We start from the raw sequence: 21738 nt of genomic DNA on the forward strand, positions 1-21738 counted from the left end.
TGTAACTCAGTATTTTCCTTTTCTTGTTGACTGCTAGGAAGCTCTGAACGAAAATTTCAGTCTATCCCTAGCAAAGCATACTCTTTAACATGGCATTCAGTAAGCATGCAAACCCCACCTCTGGAGGCCTTTTCAGATCCTTTCCTACCCTTGTTTCCTATTATTCAGTTTCTTCATCACTATGCAGGATATTTGACAAATAATAGATATAATCTTTATTTTCTAGGCCATTGTTAGAACCTGGAAAAATTCTAAAACATTGAAATTTCTTATAAACAAACAAACAAATGAACAAATAAATAAGTGGGTTTGGCTTCTCATTTCTTAGTTTTACAAGCCCAATGATTTTTTTTGTTTGGTTAATTGTGGTTCAGTAGCAATTGGGCTATTATATAAGAAATACACTGTAGGAGAGGATCAAAGAAAGAAAAGGATTGCTTATAAAAATAAAAAATAAAACATATAAATAAGAATGTTTAAAAAAATTCTTAGACAAATGGATGGAGCTGGAGAACATCATACTAAGTGAGGTGACCCAGTCTCAAAAGATCAATCATGGTATGCACTCACTGATAAGTGGATATTAGCCTAGAAACTTGGAATACCCAAGACATAATCCACATATCAAATGATGTCCAAGAAGAATGGAGGAGTAGCCCCTGGTTCTGGAAAGACTCAGTGCAGCAGTATAGGGCAAAACCAGAACGGGGAAGTGGGAAGGGGTGGATGGGGGAAAAAGGGGAGGGAAGAGGGCTTATGGGACTTTTGGGGAGTGGGGAGCCAGGAAAGGGGAAATAATTTGAAATGTAAATAAAAATATATAGAACAAAAAAATTTCTGGGTAAAAAAATCAGTCTATAACTTTGCTTTAAAAAAAAAAAAGAATGTTTTAAAAAAATTAGATTTGTGGGGGTTGGATTGGAGACTAATAGGCCTGCATGCTGTTCTTCCCTGAGCCAATCTTAAATACCTGGCAATCCCACCTGGGACAGGTAACCAGACATGGTTTTAAAAGTACATTAAGTGCTGTATAACAGTGATCAGCAAAGTATGATACACAGCAAACCACTGTAACTGCCCTTAACATCAGTAGATTTGGGGCAGAACCCTTACATTATTAACATTATATTAACCCTTACATTATATTAACAAGCTCCCCAGAACACACTGCCAGTCAGAGGTCCACTTTTTGACTATCAAGATTCTGCAATAATGGCTTGGCACCATTTGTCAACAGAGGATCTCTGGGATCAGAGTCTCCTGAGCTCAGACCATCTGTTCTGTTCTCTTGAGTGCAGATCTCTGAGGCTCAGACTCAGTTTCTTTTGGGGCATTGCCTGGATTTCTGCACCTTGCTGCAGATCCCATAAAACAGCTGCTCTACTTTGGAAAACAGTTTGCCAGTAGTCATGGTTTTAAATTCAGAGTTACCACATGACCCATCAATTCTATTTCTAGGTACATGAGCAGTGAACATAAGAACACATGCCCACAGATCACCTGCTCACACAACGACATGAAGGCATCAGAGTTCCCCAGGAGGAATAATCCAGGGTAACCCAACTGACGAATGGATAAAAGTGTGAATATCCACAAAGGATAGTCAGCATGGATAAGCCTTGAAAAGAGAAGTAAAAGATAGTAGTTCCAACATGACATCTCCTGCTTGATGCCATTTATATGAAAAGCCTAGTGCCCATGTTGTGTGTGCATCTCTGTAATCCCAGCACTTTGAAAGTAGAAATTGGAGAACAGAGGTTAAAGTCCTCCTCAACTCCATCAGGGCCATCATGGTCTGAATCAGGCCCTGCCTGAAAGGAAGCAAAAGGCCCAGACCTGACAAATACATAGAGCTAGAAAGCAGACTAGGGGTGTGAGGAGCTGAGGAAAAAGTACAACGGACACAACTGCTGACGGTTACAAGTTTTCTCTTGGTGAGACGACTATGCTCACAGACTATCATAATGTGCTGGTCTTTGCACGGCGTTGAGTATTCAAAAACCTGCTGAATTAAATCTTTAAGTATTTAAATGTGGTAGTTTGAAAGGATATGAATTATCTTCAGATAGTTTAGCCAACCTGATGGTGAATGCAGTCTTAGCACTCTGGAGACAGACACAGGAGCACCTCAAGTTTGAGGGCTGTTTCGGTCTATGTCGGTAGCTACAGGCCAGGCAAGGCCACAGCTGATAAAGTTTGATGGGTAGTGAAGTAGAGGAGCATACTTAATCAGACTGGGCTCAGCTCTAAGTTCCTTCCTATCGTGCAAACTGGTTTTTAGGCCATGCCTTGCTCTGAGTGACTACATTGTGCAAGAAATGTTTGGCCACTTGAATGCCATCATAGAGGCAGGCACCTCTATCTACATAGATACCATTACGTGTCCAGAAATACATATGAGAGGCAGTGGTACATAAAAGGGATCATCTGTGAAACAGCAGAATAGGATCATATGATCACAGGGGCATATTAAAGCCATATCAGAAAGGCCAGGCCCAAGAACTTATTGAACCCAGTAGACCAAGGAAGGATATAATACTCACAGCTGGACCCATAAAGAAAGATACCTAATGTAGCAATGATGATGGCCTTGCCAACCTGTCATCTGACTACCCAGTATGTTTATAAAGGGACCAATAGGCAAAGAACTACTCTTGTGGCCTCCACTACTGATACAACTTGTTCCAACTGCTGCCCATCTGTCCATACATTTGTCTGATCAAAGCAGACCTTCACCTTGCCTCCACAGTCTTGTGGCCCTGCCCTGTTCATGGATTCTACCTTGTCTCTAAAGCTCTGCTCATCGCTCAGGCTTGGCTCAACCCTGTGACCTTATTTGCAACTCTGCAGGCCCTGCTCTGAGCCTCTGGTACCATTCCAACTGTGTACAGCAGCAGTGACTCTCTCCATAATATCTATTACCTTTCTACCTCTTCTTCCAGGAAGGCTTCTGTGAACTTATCCAACCTAGCTGTGGCTCCTTTGAACCTTCTGTAGCCATTGTGTAAACTATTTAGATATAGATATAATTATTATGCTGCGTGTGATTGTGTGGTTGTGTGTGTGTGTGTGTGTGAGAGAGAGAGAGAGAGAGAGAGAGCGCTACCATGGTACAGTATCAAACTATATCAGATCCACTTGACAAATTGCAGTAGCTCTAACAGTGTAACTTTAAAAAATGTATTTAAAAAATTCTGACATTTATGAAGACATAAATATGTGTATTTCTAGCAAAGCATGCTCATGAAAACAATTTTACATTTTGCGCTTTGTTCTCTCTCGGGTCACAGTGACATCTGATATTTAAGAAAATCTTATTTAAGATTCTTCCACTATGCCAAAATATTGGGGTTTTCATTAGTAGTAAAACCTTGGAAGAGTCTCAAGGAGAAACCTAATTAAGCAAGCATCCAACCTATGTTGTGAAAAAAATGCACCATTGAATTAGTCATGTCAGTAGACCTTTGACTCTTGAGTTCAAGAAACCACAGGAACTCAGGTCAATTGACTTACTGTTATGTTTACAATGCTTTATGAATTCTCAGTGAGAGGAGAATCCACAAACATCTGTAAAGCTAAACCAGCAGGGAGAAAATTTAGAAAACTGTGTCAGATCTAGATCAATATCGATACCATCAACCTAACGAAGAATTCCTCACACAAACAGAAAATTTAAAGTGCAAGTCACAATTACAACATGTGCCTGAAATGTATCTGTATGGAACATCCTTAGCACGGAGGCTAATTTCAGTAGGGCAGCTTTATGTGTGGATGGAGAAACTGTTCACCTGGAGTGAGATAGGCAACTTGCTGTCTGGGTCCCCAGTAAAAGGTCAGCTATCCCATCCTTCCCTCTCAGTCTTTGGCCTCCATGTCTGAAGTCAGAATTACAGGTTGAGCTACAGACCATCTTAGTGTTTTTTTTTATAAACTTCAACAGCCCTGACAGGAGAAGCAGACTCAACACTTGTGAGCCTGCAACTCCTTGGCCAACTCTACTCCTTGAATTTGTTTGTCAGACCCCTTTATCTCCCTGGTAATTTGGAATAGTCTTCAACTAAAGTCAATGAAAAGGCAGTCAGTATTGCACAAGGAATTGCATGTCTGAGGCCTGACTTATCCCCCCCAGGAGCTTCTGTTACTTCGGAATTTAAATTTCTATATTTGCAAAAAGTGATTAATGCTGGCGGTGAAATCTGACCTACCAGCAGCCCAGGTGGGATGGCAGGTGGTGGGTCAATGTGGCTGTGAATTGAAACCCTAAACAGTACTTAGCAAGTGTGTGACCTGGGAAGCATTTATCAGTCACAAAGATGGCCGAATGCTCCTTAGGGAACCTAAATGGATCATTTCACCATAACTGAGCAGAGAGCTAAAGGGTCCTATTAGATTCGTTGTGTAAATGCCAGATTTTTCAGCCTTTTATAGTATACAAAATTTTATAGTATACAAAAATCGAAAGGCATTCACAGTGAGCATACACAACATATACCCACAACACACATTTTAAACTGAATATCTGACTACATTTGTGTTGCAAGATTTTCCATGTCCAATCATATTAGGGCAGTGGAAGGCCTGTGACTGGACAGGGAAGGGGAGGCAGAGCTAGGAGTTGGGGAGTCACAGAGGTCTCAGAAGAGAGGTTGCAGGCCTGAGAACCAGGCTGACTTCTGATGTTTTTCTGTGTGTTTTCATAAGGTTAGAAATATTGAGATAAAGCTTTATCACTTTTAACTGGCTCTGGAATGACTATATTGGCATCTTGTATTGTGTTTATAATATACATAAATCTATTTGGCTAACTTATCAAGCTTTGTCATGTTTCTTCCGGGTTATGATGGTGAGCTGGCAGATGGTGGGTGTGTGGGTTGTTGCATGGTAGTGAGAGGAACTCAGAGTCCCCCGCAAGGGAGAGGGTTAACAGAGGGATAGCCAAGTGAACCAGCCCAGCAGAGGCCCTATGGCTCCGCAGGGTGGGAGAGTTTGTGGGCCTAGAGACCAGCAGCTCCAGAGAGCTGGCAGCAGCAGGAACACAGGCGCATGGTCAGAACCTGCAGAGAGTTGGTAGGTTGGCCTTTTTAAATATTTCCCACAACACCCTTGCTTCATCAAACATCCCTTTAAGGAGCTAGGACTTTAAAACCATTGCTTTCTCTCCTTTGTGCTGTCTGGTGCTTCTTAAGATGCATTATCTGTAATGAATACATACAGAGAGGGAGGTTGTTTTTTTTTTTTTAAGCATTCTATGCGAGCCTATTATTTTTAATAGGAACTTTAATGGCCACCTTTCCATGCTATTTTCTCCCAGCTTTCAAAATATGAACACAAAGTAGGAAAACATGAGATTTGTGTTTGGTTTTGTATTAGGCGTGGGCAGGGGAAGTGAGTGCAATATTTTTCAATACGAGGGGGAAAAAAGTCCCAAACATAAACAGCGAAACTGAGTGTCTATGTGCTGCACCTGAAGTAGCATCGCATAGAAAGGTGGTACCTGAAACCAGACACATTGTCTCCTTGAGGGACAAAGAGGAAAAACTTAAAGCTAGGTGGACCTAATGTAAATATCCATCTTGTAACTATCCAGCACACTGGAGGTGAAGCCAGGAGCTGGGGTGGTCAGGACACAGGGTAGATGGAAGGGCGGCCTAGAGGAGACCTTCTCGTGGTTAGAATGAGATATTTCCCACAGGGTCAGATATTTGAATACTTGGTCCCCAGTCGTGCTATCTGGACAATTTGGGTATGTGGCCTTGCTGGCAAAACTATGTCACTGTGGGCAGGCTTATTAAATCCCAAAAGTCCCCTCTCTGGGTTCCTGCCCTCTCTCTACATGTGTATGTCTACAACTTCTTTGTCTTTTCAAGCCCTGGGTAAATTCTCTTTACTACCCATGTGGCCAAACCATTCTGATGCTGTTTTCTGTGGCAGGATCCACAGTTTCTGAATCTAGCACAGATAGGGTTTTCATTTGCTGTAATTTGGAGCAGAAGCTCACATTTAACCATTCAAGTGTCCTTTCACTGTGCTTGCCTAAACATTAAATACAATGATAGCTATTGCACACACACACACACACACACACACACACACACACACACACACACACACACTTGTTTTGAGACAAGTTCTTGCTCTGTGGCTTAGACCTCACATTCATAACACCCTGCCTTGGTCTTCCTTGTTTGGAACTATGGACACAAGATGCTGCTTCACTGTGATAAACTCACAAACCTCAAAATTAGCATGCAGCCGAGCAGTGGTGGTGCATGCCTTTAATCCCAACTTGGGAGGCAGAGGCAGGCTGATTTCTGAGTTTGAGGCCAGCCTGGTCTACAGAGTGAGTTCCTGGACAGCCAGGGCTACACAGAGAAACCCTGTCTCGAAAAACCAAAAAACCAGCCCCCCCCCCAAAATGTAGCCTGCATCTTCAACATGGAGAGAAAAACAGTAGTGTTTTCAATAAACAGAATTTTAAAAGTCAGTGCTCTGAACATGTCCAGCTAGTCACTAACTCATAGTTAGTTGTTGTTTGCCAGAATCTCTGAACATAGGCTTATTCTGTATTTGAGGAAGAAAATTAGCAAGATGGGCAAGAGTCAAAGTTGTTTGAAGGTTTAAGTAGAAACTTTCTTTTTTACTTAATCAGAAGGTGTAGGTTTAGGTTTTAAAAAACATACTTTTAATAAGGGTTCACAAATTCTTCAACCCCCCTCCCCCTTCTAGCCCACCATCCAAAGATGCGGGAATAAAACAAGGGATGTGGACTTGTTTAGAAGTGGTTCTTTGGGGAAATTCCAGTTTCCATTGTCAGGACACCAGCAGCCCAGTTCAATAGTGTCAGGATACCAACCGCAAATCAGCAGTGGTGGCACGATCCAGCAGAAACCACCAGGCCTCCACAGAATCAGCGTGAGTCAGTGGGAGCAGCCAGGATTAGTCAGGAAGCCAGGAGAAGGTCTCTGCCATGCCTCTCTCAAGAAAGAGAAAATCAGTGAAGATGTGAGACCAAGGAGGCATTGCAAAGCTAGCTATGCAAGGGTGCCATCACTGTCTGTTGACTCCTGTTTATACTCTCTCCAAACATCATGTGTCCTCCCACAGGTCTTGCCTCAGCAAAACACCACAGTCTGCATCACATGACATATCCAGAAACTTACACTTCAAGAAGGGTTGTAGATATTAAAGGAGTAGATTTCTTATCATGCAGTTCAATGTGATGGTATACTGAGACTTTCTACCACTTTGCACACCATCATGACACATACCCCACAGTGAGGGGAGGGCTTGTAATACAAAACACCATCTTGGCAATAGCTTTGTGAGTCTTTCATGTCTTCTTTTTTTGGAATGGACTTCAAGGACCACTTTTGGCTTTTTTGGTCTTCCATTTATCAGGGTGCTTTCCTTACAACTGTTGCAAGAGTTGATGACAATGTTAAAATGGACAAATTCCCCAAGAAATTAAAATTAATGCCAGGCAAGGTGACACATGCCTTTAATTCCAGCACTTGGGAAACAGATGTAGGCAGATCTCTGTATGTTCAAGGCTAGCCTGATCTATATAGTGAGTTCTAGGCCTCATGGAGACGCATGGTGAGAGCTTGCCTTAAAAAAAGAAAAAGGAAAAGTAAGAAAAATAGAAAGTATTTAAACATAAGAGAAAAACCATCGGAGAGCTTGCCTTAAAAAATGAAAAAAGAAAAGTAAGAAAAATAGAAAGTATTTAAACATAAGAGAAAAACCATCGGCTATTAAGATGGCTGTATCAAAAAATACTTCCTTCATAAGCATGAGCATCTGAATTTTTATCTACAGGATCCATGTAAGGAGCCAGGGATGGAGATGCATGCCTCTAATCCTAGTTCTGTGGAGGCCGAAATAGGTAGATAGATCTTTGATAGTCAATCCAGCCAATCAGTGAGCTCTAGGTACAGTAAGAGACCCGATCTGAAAAGAGAAGGTGAACAGTGGTTGAGGAAGACATTCGATATTGACTTCTGGTTTCTACATGCATGCATGCATGGATTCTCACAGGCACGTATGCACACAAGACCGCAGGAATGAACACCAACACTACACAGGCATGTGTGTACACTGATGCACACACACACACACACACACACACACACACACACACACCACATGGAGTAACAGAGACAGAGAGAGAGACAGAAAGAGATAGAGAGAAAAAGAATAGAAAAAGAACATTGAAATTCTATACTTAAAAATACTCTATATCGATTAAAGAGTTAAATCTGGATTAAAAGCCCTTTCTCTCCAAAACAAGAGAAAACTATAGCTCAGGTAGCTTTGTTGGTAAAACTCCTCCAAACAGTCAAAGAAGAACTAATATCTATTTCAAGAAGGAATACAGTGTCAGGCTTTGGGGCCTCCCCTTGAGCTGGATCCCACCTTGGGCCTATCGCTGGACCTTCTTTTCCTCAGGCTCCTCTCCATTCCCATCCTCGTAATTCTTTCAGACAGGAACAATTATGGGTCAGAGTTGTGACTGTGGGATGGCCCCTCCCTCCCTGTCTTCCCGCTGGAGGTGGGCTCTATACGTTCCCTCTCCCTACTGTTGGGGCATTTCATCTAGGGTCCCTCCCTTTTAGTCCTGTGAGTCTCTTACCTCCCAGGTCTCTGGTGTATTCTGGAAGGTCTCCCCCAACCTCCTATCTCCTGAGGTTGCCTGTTTCCATTCTTTCTGCTGGCTCTCAGGGCTTCAGTCCTTTTCTGTCACCCATTGTCAGAACAGGTTTCCCTCTAGCCCCTCTCTCCCCCTTCCCCACTTTCCCTCCAAGGTCCCTCCCTTTCCACTTGTGAAGGGACCTAGCATGACTGCACTCTTACAGACCCAACAAGCAGCTGAAAGAGTTAGATGCAGATATTTGAACCCAACCAATGGACAGAAACAGCTGACCCCTGTTGTTGAACTAGGGGAAGGCTGAAAGAAGTTGAGGAGAAGGGCGACCCTTTAGGAGGACAAGCTGTCTCAATTAATCTGGACCCCTGAGATCTCTCAAACACTGGACCACCAAACAGGCAGCATACACCAGCTGACATGAGGCCCCCCAACACACATACAATAGAGGACTGCTGGGTCTGTGTTCATTCAGAGATGATGCACCTAACCCTCAAGAGACTGGAGGCCCCAGGAAGTTTAGAGGTCAGGTGGGGTTGGGGTTGGGGACATCCATGTGGAGACAAGGAGATGGGGAGGAGGTGTGGGATGTGGAACAGTTGGAGGGTGGACAGGGCAGGGGAATAAAATATGGAGTGTAAAAAATTTAATTAATTAATTAAAAATTCAACAACAATAAAAAAGGAGTATAAACAGTCCCACACTTTTGAGTTTCTATCACAGAACTATGACCGTGTTACCAAAAGCTCCCCATGGCATTAGAAGAAAGGAATATCACAAATTATTATAGAGTAAAGGTGTTAACATCCTAAATAAAAGTTACAGTTATGAGCAATGAGGTTATACATTATAGTCAAATGAAGTTTGACAAAACTGTAACAATGATTTATCAGTCACAGATTAATCAATGTGGGGAAATGGGGGTGGACTAAATAGTAAAGTGCTTCCATGCACACACAAGGACCTGTGTTTGTTCTCTAGGACTTACATGACAGTGTAAGCCTTTGCCTATAGTCTCAACACTAGTGGAGAGGAGATAGAGGACTCCAGGGACTTGGGTAGCCAGTCCACAAAATGAGTGAGCTCTAGGTTCAGTAAGAAACCTTGTGTCAGAAGCATTACAATGGAGACTAATTGAGTGAGATATTCCACATTGTCTTTAGACATACATAGACATGTACATGCATACATATACATGTGAATGCACAGCAAAGCACACACACAAAGTAATCAGTGAAATTCACCAAGTCACCAGAGTAAAAGAGAAAAAAATAAAAAGGTCACTCACCTTAATACAGGCACTAAAAGAATCAGAAAAAAAAATATTTAGTGTACTAACTAGCCCTGATGCCAGTAATGAGAGCCTACTATTAGCAATTTTGCTAGGTATTACTGTGGAAGAGCTAGAGAATAGGTAAGAAGAAAGATAAACAAATCTGGAAATGAAATGAAAGTTTTTATTTGTGTGGAGAAATAATAGCTAATGATCTTGCTAAAATGGGTTAAACTTTTTAGTGCTTTTGAAGGCCCAATTTCTTCTCAAATTAGCTTACAGATCCAATGGAATTAAAGTAAAAATCCTTGAAGGTCTATTTGAAATTTTTAAATTTTATGTGGAAAGACAGTAGACATAATCAAAAATAATATTGAAGAAAATTACATAAGTGAATTTGCATAATTAAATTTGAAAATTTATCATAAAACTATGGTAATTCAGACAACATGATATTGGACCACAGTTAGCAAATAAATAAATAAAATATACTAGAAAGCACAAAAATATACTCATATATTGAGTATATATATATATATATCCATATATTAAATCCATTTATATGCGGTCCATATATACTGCATATTGAATATACATTGGGTATATATACACACATATTAATATATATTATGTAGATACTCATGCTCACTGTGTAATAACAACATAAAGGCAAAAGTTGAATCTTTTCAATGTGGTAAATTGGCATATATTAGAATGGCTAATTTAAAGACATATTATGAGTGAGGATTTTAAGGAAGTGAAATATTTATATGTTGCTTGTGATAACATAAAGTCATATAAGTCCTTGAAAACTGTGTTGTTTGTAAAGTATATTGTTGATATTGTCAACTTGGAATGGTTTGAAGGCACATTTCTGGATGTACCATTAAGGGTGTTTCCACAGAGGTTTAGCTGAGAAGGGAAAACTCACTTTGAATAGGAATGGCACTATTGTACTGAAACCCACTAATGTACTGGGTTTCAGACTGAATGATGATGATGATAATTATGATGATGATGATGATTATGATGATGATGATGAAGAAGAAAGCAGTTAGTAAACCCATTGATCTCACTGCTTCCTGTCTGGGGCTGCAGTGTGCCCACTGCCTCATGTTCCTGCAGATGCTCTCACAGCCACACCTTTCTTACCACAGTAGACTGTACCTTCAAACTGCAAGCCACAGTATATACCCTTCTTTCCTTAAGTTGCTGGTTATAAGATATTTTGCCACAAGAAGAAAATAAACTAACATACACATGAACGTTAAATATATATATAATTATTCAAGCCCAGTACTCCCACAACTAAGTATATTCCCAGAATTGAATCTACTAGAAGATATATATAAGAATATTTATAGCAACTTTTCTTATAATAACCAGATATTGTGACCCTAAATGCCTATTAGAAGAGAACAGAAAAAAATAAGTCTTGGTCTATTTGTAAAATGGGATACTGTACAATAATAACAATAATATAACAACCACATAAAACAAAATAAGCAAATCTTGAAACTCTTAAGCTCAGACCATGAATCTCAAATCTAGTGTCCATCATGTACCAACCAATTTTGACTGCACTCAGAAGTTGCACTTCCGTAATTCATAGAGATTACCATGAGTGTACTATGTCAGCAATATAGATGAACATCTTTGTCTTCCTCCACAATGGCAATGTTTAGTGAATAATAGTAACTTCACAAGGCTCAGGGGCTTCAGTGGCAGTGATACAAGACTGAGGAAAACACAGGTTCTCTTAATCTAATCTTAATTATTACTATTATTTCTCAGATTACATTACATATCACACAGGTGTGTGTGTGTGTGTGTGTGTGTGTGTGTGTAGGTTACAGACCGACTACAAAGTGCTAAAGAGGCAAGGTGTTTCAAAGAGGCCTGTGAAACCAGAGCTGGGAATCTGATAGAAATATAAAGGAGTCTGAAGGAATGAGCTAACCAACAAGCCCAGAGGACTCTCGGAAGGCATTTCTGCTGCTACTGCTGTTGGGTCAAAGCTGTAGGGCTGAGTCAGTTGAAGTAGACAAAGGTCAGGACATGGTTCAGACCAATGAACAGGCAGGTGAGTGGATGGAAGGTCCAAATGGATAAGCAGGCGTGTGGGCGGACAGCAATGCTAGTAGATACTGGCAGGGATGCAGGCGTGTGGACGGACAGCAATGCTAGTAGATACTGGCAGGGATGGAGTCAAGCTGAAGACCCTGGCATACTTGGGAGTTCTCTGCCTGTAGATTCCTCTATGCACACAGTGAATAATGAGATGACAGTTTTGTGGGGCTGTTACTGAACTTGGGGTCACAGCCTGTACCCCCAGGAGCCATATTCAGTAATTTAGGTTAAGAAGCCAATCAAAACAGGCACTTTAATGGGAAAAAAACAGAAAAGGGAGATTTATTCAATCATTGGAAAGATGGCCCAGCCATCTTGCTACAACAGAGAATAAACCATCAGATGTTTAATCAGCCATGTCTTCAGAGACAAAGGGAAATGAATGGAATGAAGCCATGTTGGGTATGGTAAAGTGTGCCTACAATCCTAGAACTTGGGAAGCTGATGCAGGAGGACTATAAATTTGAGGACCACCTAGGCTTTGTAGAAATGCCCTATTTCAAACAAGATGGAGCTGTTTATGTCAGCCCTTCCAAACATAAGTCAGCAAACCTTGATCCTTGAGGGCACAGACTGTGATCGCAAGTTTGGTCATATGCAAGGCAATGCCATTACCATGCTGGGTATTTACCTAGTTATAAGGTCCCGGAGAAGGAGTTGTAGTCTTTCCTTCATTTGGTGTGTCCGATAAGTTCTTGGGCCTGGTTTTTTCATATAATTTTACTGCATCCATGCACCCCTATAGTGTCAGTTCACCCCTTTCTGTGTCATGTGGGTGGTGTGACAGATGGCGCCGTTTTTACATGTCCGCCCAGGTGCAGACTGTTCCTCTCTCTTCAAAATGGAGTCAAAGCTGCTTTGTAAAATGGAGTCTTTCAGGGTAAGGCAGTCTGAAAGATCAGTTCTACACAACAGGGAGTAAGTTAGAGCAGGGCACAGCCTGTTTGCAACCGTGGAGAGACAAGATTGGCTCTTTAAATAAGCGAAAAGGATTAAATGAATCTAGAACACTGACCGTTCTGAAGCCAGGGCTAATGTTTAGCGTCGGGAGAGGGAACAGGAGCTGAATGTTCTTGGAAACTCACTTTTAGAAAAGGCTTTCAGCGAAGCATTGTGTATTAGTACCCGCCTCCCGGGGGGAATAATATTTTAAGATATTAACCATAGGGCTCCCCACTCAGGCTCCGGCACTTGTCTATGACAGGACTCCCACTCAAGCCTCAGAGAACTTAAGGCACTTTGCCAAAGAATAGGAGCCTCACTGCAGAGAGGAAGAGATGTCATTGAGTTTTAAACGTGCAAGCCACAGCAGGATCCAGAAAGCATGTAGGACAAAGGATTCCTAGGAAAACACAGCAGCTCTGAGCTAGTGTTTCCCACCCTCCTAACTCACTTTATGAACTCCCTGGATTGATGGGAAAGGATAACTTCAGAGGAACTTGGCTCCTGAAGAGGTGCCCAGAGGCTTGTCTTCCCCAGGCGGTACCCTGAAGGTAGGATGGGGACGATGGGAGGAGTCTAGGTGGATTTGATAGATCCAAGCATAAGAGAATCTATTGTTGCTTTCCTTGAGAGATCTGAAGAATGGGACACTTGCCTGCTGACTGTACACTTGGCAGGAAGCAGAAGCGAGGTGAGGGAGGACGGTGATGTGTCGTATCTGGGAAGATGGAGCAGCCCTCTAGAATCGATACCCAGTTCTAAGCGCAATGATGGATGTACCAAGAAGCAGACGCCAAAGTAGGTTGAGGGAAGCAGAATAACTGCTCTTGAGGAGGCCTAGAGGTTAGAAATGGGGGTGAGAAACGACGACATGGGCCAGTGGCCAAGCTGTACACCTCAGCACGTTCCTGCCTCGTAGACGGTTACTCAGACACCGAGAAAGATGGCCGCTGAGGAGGCTTGAGTAGGGAAAAGAGCCGTGACTGCCTGAGATCTGGCTGAACTCTCTCCCTGGTGGACAGTCAGGAATGTCAGGCTGACCAAACGGCCTGCAGAGGAGGTGCTCCCTTCAGAGAAAGTCTCACTAACAAGGTTATGAACCATCTTTCCAGGCAAAAAGTGCGTCTTAACTTCCTTATGACTTAGGAATTAATTCATTCACCAGGACTCCTTGGGAGGTAAGAATTCCTCTAGCCTTTTCTAACTACTCTTTTTTTTTTTTTTTTTTTTTTTTTTTTTTAGCTTTCCTGCCTCATTTGAACAAAATGAGGCACATTAAATTCCCTTATAAATCATATCTATAAGCAAAAGACCCTTCTGAAAAAAGGTAAACCAAGCATTTTTATTCTTTTTCTTTTTTTTTTTTTTTAAAGATTTATTTATTAATATGTGAGTACACTGTAGCTGTCTTCAGACACTCCAGAAGAGGGCATCAGATCTCATTACAGATGGTTGTGAGCCACCATGTGGTTGCTGGGATTTGAACTCAGGACCTTCGGAAGAGCAGACAGTGCTCTTAACCACTGAGCCATCTCTCCAGTCTGCATTTTTTACTTTCTTAAACTTCCATGTAAATGACATTCATTGAACATTATGACTTAAAGCCACAAAATCTCTGTCTCTGTCTCTGTCTCTCTCTCTGTCTCTCTCTCTCTCTCTCTCTCTCTCACACACACACACACACACACACATACACACACACACACGCACACACACACACTATCGTTGACATACTTGAGCATGTAGAAGATAGATACAAGTCCTGAGACTTTTTCTGTGATGTGTATCAAGATCCTACCTTCCCCTAAGGAGAAGTCTGTGAGAAAAACTCAGGCTACACCGATGAGGTGGTTTGACTGATAATGGCCCCCATAGTCCCATATAATTGCATGCTTATTCCCTAGTTGGTGAACTGTTTGGAAAAAATGGGGGGCATTTTTGGGAAAGGTGTGTCCCTGTGGGTGGCTTTGAGGTTTTAAGGTCCACTCCAGGCTCAGTTAGCTCTCTCTCTCTGCCTGAGGATCAAGCTGTAGCTCTCAGCTACGGCTCCAGCATCATGTTCCCCATGTTCCCGCCCATGCTGAGAGTGAGCTGATTCTCTGAACTGTGAGCTAGCCCTCAACCAAATACTTTCTTTTATAAGAGTCGCCTTGGTCATGGTGTCTCTTCACAGCAAAAACACTGACGAATACTGTGGCGAGCCCTGAGTTCCAGTTCTCCCCACTGCTGACGGTCACCAACATGGAGACGCTCCTGCTGTAAGCCATGGATGGCATCCTCACCAGCCTGCTCCGCTTCGGTTCAAGCTCACGGGAAAAGTGGGGATCCGGAATTAATCATAGTACGCTGGTGCCAGCAGGCAGGACGAAGGCCAAACTATTAATAGAATTATCAAATAAAAGCAAGGAACTTCATACTTCTTGCAAAGTGCCCCACGGTATGCATGTGCTTCTGTATCCTGCCTCTTCTATGTATTCCTGAAATAAAAATCTGGAGCAGGGCTGTGCTCATTCTCCGCTCCCACTCTCCTAAGCAGCATGCCAAGGCTATTTGAAGGCTCAGGGTTCTGTGCAGTAACTCATCACTATTTCTGGCTGCAAGACACTGGGAAGCAGCAGAATGGGAGAGGCAATGGTTCCATTCATTTTTTAGGGGGGGGGGATACAAAAAAAAAGAAAAAAGAAAAACCAAGCTGGAGTTTTGGGTGAAGAAGATTAGCAGCTGCCTCTGTATGATGTGGAGAAGAAGATATGTAAACCAAAAACTAAAAACTAAAAACTATAAACAAAACAACACGCTCAATAGAGTAAAAACAAACAAACAAAAACAAACCAAAAACACGTATCTGAGAAAACAGAAAGGACTATGTGTCAGGAAGAAGACTAAAGAAGAGGAGAAAGGGAGAATGATGGGGGAACCAAAATGCCAGGTGTCATTTTATACACAAAATCTGCATATATATATGTGTGTGTATGTGACATATATGTATATATTACATGTCATACATGTAATATGTATGTGTATATGTGTATTCATATGACATGAAAGCAAAAAAACGGCCTATTTTAAGAGTAGAAGAATTGGAGAATGAGGTGGGAGTGGCAACTATGAGCAAGGTAAAGTGACATACATGTACATGAACAAAATTGTCACAATGAAACATGATTAGTTTGTACACAGATTCAAAAATAGTTTTTAAGACACAGGGAAGAATCTCAAACAAGTGAATGCCTCTCCAAGGTCATTACAGTGGACGCTTGTTGAATAGCACTGACTTGTGCTCAGACAGTTGCACTGTTTCCAGAGAGTCTCTATGGAGGTCTTTCCCCCAAGCAACATGGAGCTGTAAAGGAGACTGTCACAGTCAGGCAGGAGGCCCAGTGAATCTCGAGGAAGTGGCATCAGCGGGCTTGCGTGGTATGGACAAAGTGGACAGAGGGGAAGAGGTCAATTTAAATCCAAGCTGTGGAGTAGATAGGTTTACACCTGATGAGCCAAGTTTGCAAACCTCAGTTCCAGATGGAGGAGACTGTGCCTGTGTTCTGTAGTTTCAATACAATCACAATCTCTTTGCAGTCAGAGGTCTTCAAAGCATGCCATAGCAAACTGTTCAGTCAGGTATATTTAAGATGAAGCTTCACTCGTGGCAAGGATTTTGTAGGCTCACCAGAATGGTAAGAAAATTGATGATCTGAGCTTGGAGGTTAGCACTCTAAAGAAAGGCTGTAAAACTGTCACCACGGGAACTTACCGGTGAGGGGGTTTCCAAAACGATCACTTGCACCACCAGGCACAACCTTCCTCACAGTCATCCTGGTCAGTGCCCTTTTGCTATCAACAGACTCCACGATCATGGCAACTCTTGAAAAGAAAAGCATTTAATTGGGGCTGGCTTACAGTTTTAAGTGCTGTCTTTCTACCACTGAGGTCAGCCACTCCATACAATTGCAGGCACATGCCTACTTCTTAGTGCTTATTAAACACAAATTACATTTGTGATTCCACCACTGAGGAAAGCTGAAGTAGAAGGGTCATGAGATCCTGGCTAAGCTAAGTTACATAGAGAGATCCTGTCTCTAAAATACATACATACATACATACATGCATACATACATGCATACATACATATTTTAAATGCAGCCTCTGTGCCTGTTTCTTACAGGACAGAATGAGAACTTCAGAATCGGAATCAGCCTCTGGCCAGAAAAATTCTTATCAATCTTCCTCCTACTTCCATGTCTTTGTGTGTAGTTCCTGTAGTTTAATAAGAGTTGTTAGTCTGAGCATGGGTAGTATCTTAGATTTCTATTGCTGTGAAGAGACACCGTGACCACAGCAACTCTCTTTTTTTTTTTAAAATTAGCTATATTCTTTATTTACATTTCAAATGTTATTCCCTTTCTTGTTTCCCTTCTATCCCATCTCTCTATCCCATCTCTTTATCCCATCACTCTATCCCCTCCCCCCTCCCCCACTTACCCTGCTCACCAACCCACCCATGCCTGCTTCCCTGTGCTGGCATTCTCCTACACTGGGGTATTGAGCTTCTCAGGGGCAAGGGCCTCTCCTCCCTTTGATGTCCAACAAGGCCATCCTCTGCTACATATGCAGCTGGAGCCATGGGTCCCTCCATGTGTACTCTTTGGTTGGTAGTTTAGTCCCTGGGCGCTCTGGGGGTACTGATTGGTTCATAATGTTGTTCCTCCTGTGGGGCTGACAGCTCCTTCAGCTCATTGGGTCCTTTCTACAGTTCCTCCATTGGGGACCCTGTGTTCAGTTCAATGGTTGGTTGGGAGTACCCACCTCTGTATTTGTCAAGAACTGACAGATATATCAGAAGACAGCTATATCAGGCTCCTGTCAGCAAGCACTGTTGGCATCCACATTAGTGTTTGGGTTTGGTGACTGTATGTGGGATGGATCCCCAGGTGGGGCAGTCTCTGGATGGCCTTTCCTTCAGTCTCTGCTCCACACTTTGTCTCTGTACCTCCTCCCATGGCTGTTTTGTTCCCCCTTCTAAGAAGGACCAAAGTACCCATGGTTCTCCTTTTTCTTGAGTTTCAGTTGGTCTGTGAATTGTATCTTGGGTATTCCAAGCTTCTGGGCTAATATCCACTTATCAGTGAGTGCATACCATGTGTGTTCTTTTGTGATTGGGTTACCGCACTCAGGATGATATTTTCCAGTCCCATCCATTTGCTTAAGAATTTCATGAATTCATTGTTTTTAGTTGCGGAGTAGTATTCCATTGTGTAAATATAGCACATTTTCTGTATCCATTCCTCTGTTGAAGGACATCTGGGTTCTTTCTAGCTTCTGGCTATTATAAATATGGATGCTATGAACATAGTGGAGCATGTGCCCTTATTACATGTTGGAAAATCTTCTGGGTATATGCCCAGGAGGACCACAGCAACTCTTATAAAGGAAAACATTTAATTAGGTCTGGCTTAGAGTTCAGGGGTTTAGTCGTCGTCATCATGGAGGGAAGTGTGGCAGCCTGCAGGCAGACATGGGCTGGAGAAGAAGCTGAGAGTTTTGCCTCCAGATCAGGGTCACCTCTAAGACATACCTCCTCCAACAAGGCCGCAAGTACAACCTATGTGGCAACGCCTTGTAATAATGTCACTCCCTATGGCCTAGGGGCGCCATTTCCATTCAAACCACCACAACTGTGGTGCTTTATCATAGCAATGGTAAAGTAACTGATGGGGTGGGAAAGAGAACATGATGGCATCTGGGATGGCATCTAAGAGGGACTAGGGTAGGACAGAGAGAGCGTCACCATGCTGGCTTAGTGCAGTAAAGTTAAAAAAGACGTTATTATTTTCAAAGATTTTATTTTGATTATGTGCATATGTGGGCTTGCAGGGGATTAGTGTATGAGAGTAAAAAGCCCTTGGAGGTAGGAAAGGGCTTTGGAGCCTTTGAAGCTGAAGTTATTGGCAGCTCTGAGCTGCCCAACATAGGTGCTGTGAACCTAACTTGTGACCTCTGCAAGGGCCGTATGTGCTCTTGTCTGCTGAGCCTCTAAAAGATTACTTTTAAGAGCAGTTTAAAGTTCATAGGAAACCTGACAAGCAGACACAAGGCTATCCCACAAGATCGCTGCCCCATAGAGGCATAGTCACACCCCACCCTCTATTATTAACATCCTTCACCCAAGAGAGACATTCCTTACAAATGATGAGCAAACAGTAAAATGTCCTTATACACAGGGCACACAGTTTACACCGGGCTTATTCATGCTGTTTTCATTATACATTTATGCAAACAGTTATAAAGTACATGTACCCACCACGGTAGCATCCCGCTGAGTAGTTTCATTTCCCTAAATAGTCTCCCTCACCAGTCATCTCTTCCTCCTCTCCTAAAAACCGTTCATTTATATGCCTGATAGTTTCACATTTTATAGAATATTCTCAAGCAGGAATCACACAGTATTTAGTGAAAGAAGGATTTCTTTCACCGGGAGGTACTTTTATTTAAGATTTCTCTGCAAGTGTACCACGTGAGAGCTTACTTTTAGCACTGAATAATATCCCATCATCTAGATGTAGCACAATTTGTCCATTTATGCCTTAAAGGGGCATTGTCATTATTTCAAAATTTTGGCAATAATGAACAAAGCTGCAATGTGAGGGGGTGGGTCCTTGTAGGTGTCAGACAGGGAAGCAAACCATGAAAAGAGATGATAATAACCCCGCTCAGATTGATTTTGTCAACCTGCATCCGACTCAAGGGAGTCTAGTGACAGGTTCTTCATTGTCAACATACTTAACACACCTTTGGGAAAAGGATTTCAGGCAACAATCATTCCTATTTCAGGTGCACAATGAATCTTAATGTGTGACTACCTAGAAACTCATCTACAAAGTATGTGAGCACAGGGGTGGGGGCTCTATAACTAAAAGGCCTTAGAATCTAGTGTGGTCTCTGACCAAAGCATAGAGCTCAGCAGGCCATGTGACACCTCCCTTAAGAACAAGTAATGGTCTAGGGAGGGAAGAGTCTGTGATAATCATTCTGGGGAATTTGGATGAGTTCTGCCTCTACAACAAAACTGTAGGTGAGTTCTGCAGCCACAGATAGCAAAATGGTCACCAGGTCATTAACAAAATCGATGCTTAGCTTTCTGGGTGGGAAAACAGGTATTTTTATCTCCTCCCCTGAGAAGAGGCCCCTGTGTGTTTAACATTGCTGGTTTCCCTAGTGATCTGGGGGTGCAAGAACCTTTGTGCCCCCAACAGCAATTAGGACTTGTGTACAGGGTTTGTGTGGACATAAATCTTTAATTCCTTAGCAAAAATACCAAGAAGTGTGATTCCTAGGTGGTATATTAAGAACATGTTTATACTGTAAGAATGTACCAAACTGTCTTCAAGAGTGGCTATACTATCTTGCTTTCCTGTCTAAAATAAATAAGCCTGCCTGTTGCTTCATGTCTTGCCAACATTTGATATTCTAATAGTTATGTATGTAATAGTCTCTGTCTCACTGGTATCTCAGTTTGCACTTTCCTGATGACACATGGTGTGGAATATCTTTTTAAATGTGCTCAAATACTTAGAATATACATATATCTGTATTTATTCTTTGGCATCTATCTGTTACAAACTTACATGTGATTTAATTAGGGCTGTTTGACGTCTTCTAAGGTTTTAGAGTCTTCGTATTCTTGGGTAATGGTACTTTTTTCCCCTTTGAGACGGTCTTTCTCTGTAGCTTGCACTAACCTTAATGCAGTTTGTAGTTTTGAATAGCTCTAACACCTTCCAAGAACTGGGATCACAAGTGTGTGCTACCACACCAGCTCTAGATACCATCTTGTACATGATGCGTCTTTAGCAAATACTTCCACAGGTCTGTGGCTATAATGTTGCTCTTGATAGTGCTTTCACTATCAAGCACTATAGTTAAAATTCTACTGTTGTTTTTATTTATTTATTTGTTTGTTTTGAGACAGGGCCTCACAATGTAGCATTGCTGTCCTGGAATTCACTATGTAGACTCATAAAGATTTCTGAGACTCTGCCTCCCAAGTGCTGGGATCATTCACACCTGACCATAGCTGAAATTTTTTATTATTTTCTCTCACCATGTTTACTGTCATCCTACTCACTGTGAAGGGGGAAGGCAGGTGCTTTTATTTAAACTTGCAATTAAATTTATTTCTGAGTGGATATATAAAACAAGAAAATTGCACGAATGTGTGGAATACTGTGGTGGTTTGAATGTGAAATGGTCCCCACTGGCTCATATGTTGGCCATTGGTCCCAGCTGTGGGTCACTGAGGACAGCCCTTGGGATTTTACAGCACAGTCTCTCTTTCTGCCTGCTCTTTGCTTCATAAGTGCAAACACTGTGGTTATACCTCAGGTCTTGCCACTGTGCCTTCCCTACCACGATGGATTATATCCCTGTATTCCCTTCTCCCCATAAGCTGTTTCTTGTCAAATATTTGGTCAGAACTGTAAAAACAAGTATCTAATGCATGCACATAATCTGCTTAATCACACATGTAATATTTAAATCACGCAAATCATACAAACATACTTTTGGTGGAAGCAGGACCAGCCCTCTGCAGGCTCAAAGGCAAGCACCAGCGCTCATCATTTATATTAGTACTAAGAAGTCTGCCGGCACAGCTGACGCGCCAGGTCCAGTGGCGGTTCTTGCGGGGAGAGCTTTATAGCTAGGGTGGAGCCAAGTCCCCATCCCCTCAGTTACTCCTGGGAAACTCGTTCCA

This window comes from Apodemus sylvaticus, chromosome 4 (assembly GCF_947179515.1).
Source record: "Apodemus sylvaticus chromosome 4, mApoSyl1.1, whole genome shotgun sequence".
Lineage (NCBI taxonomy): Eukaryota > Metazoa > Chordata > Mammalia > Rodentia > Muridae > Apodemus > Apodemus sylvaticus.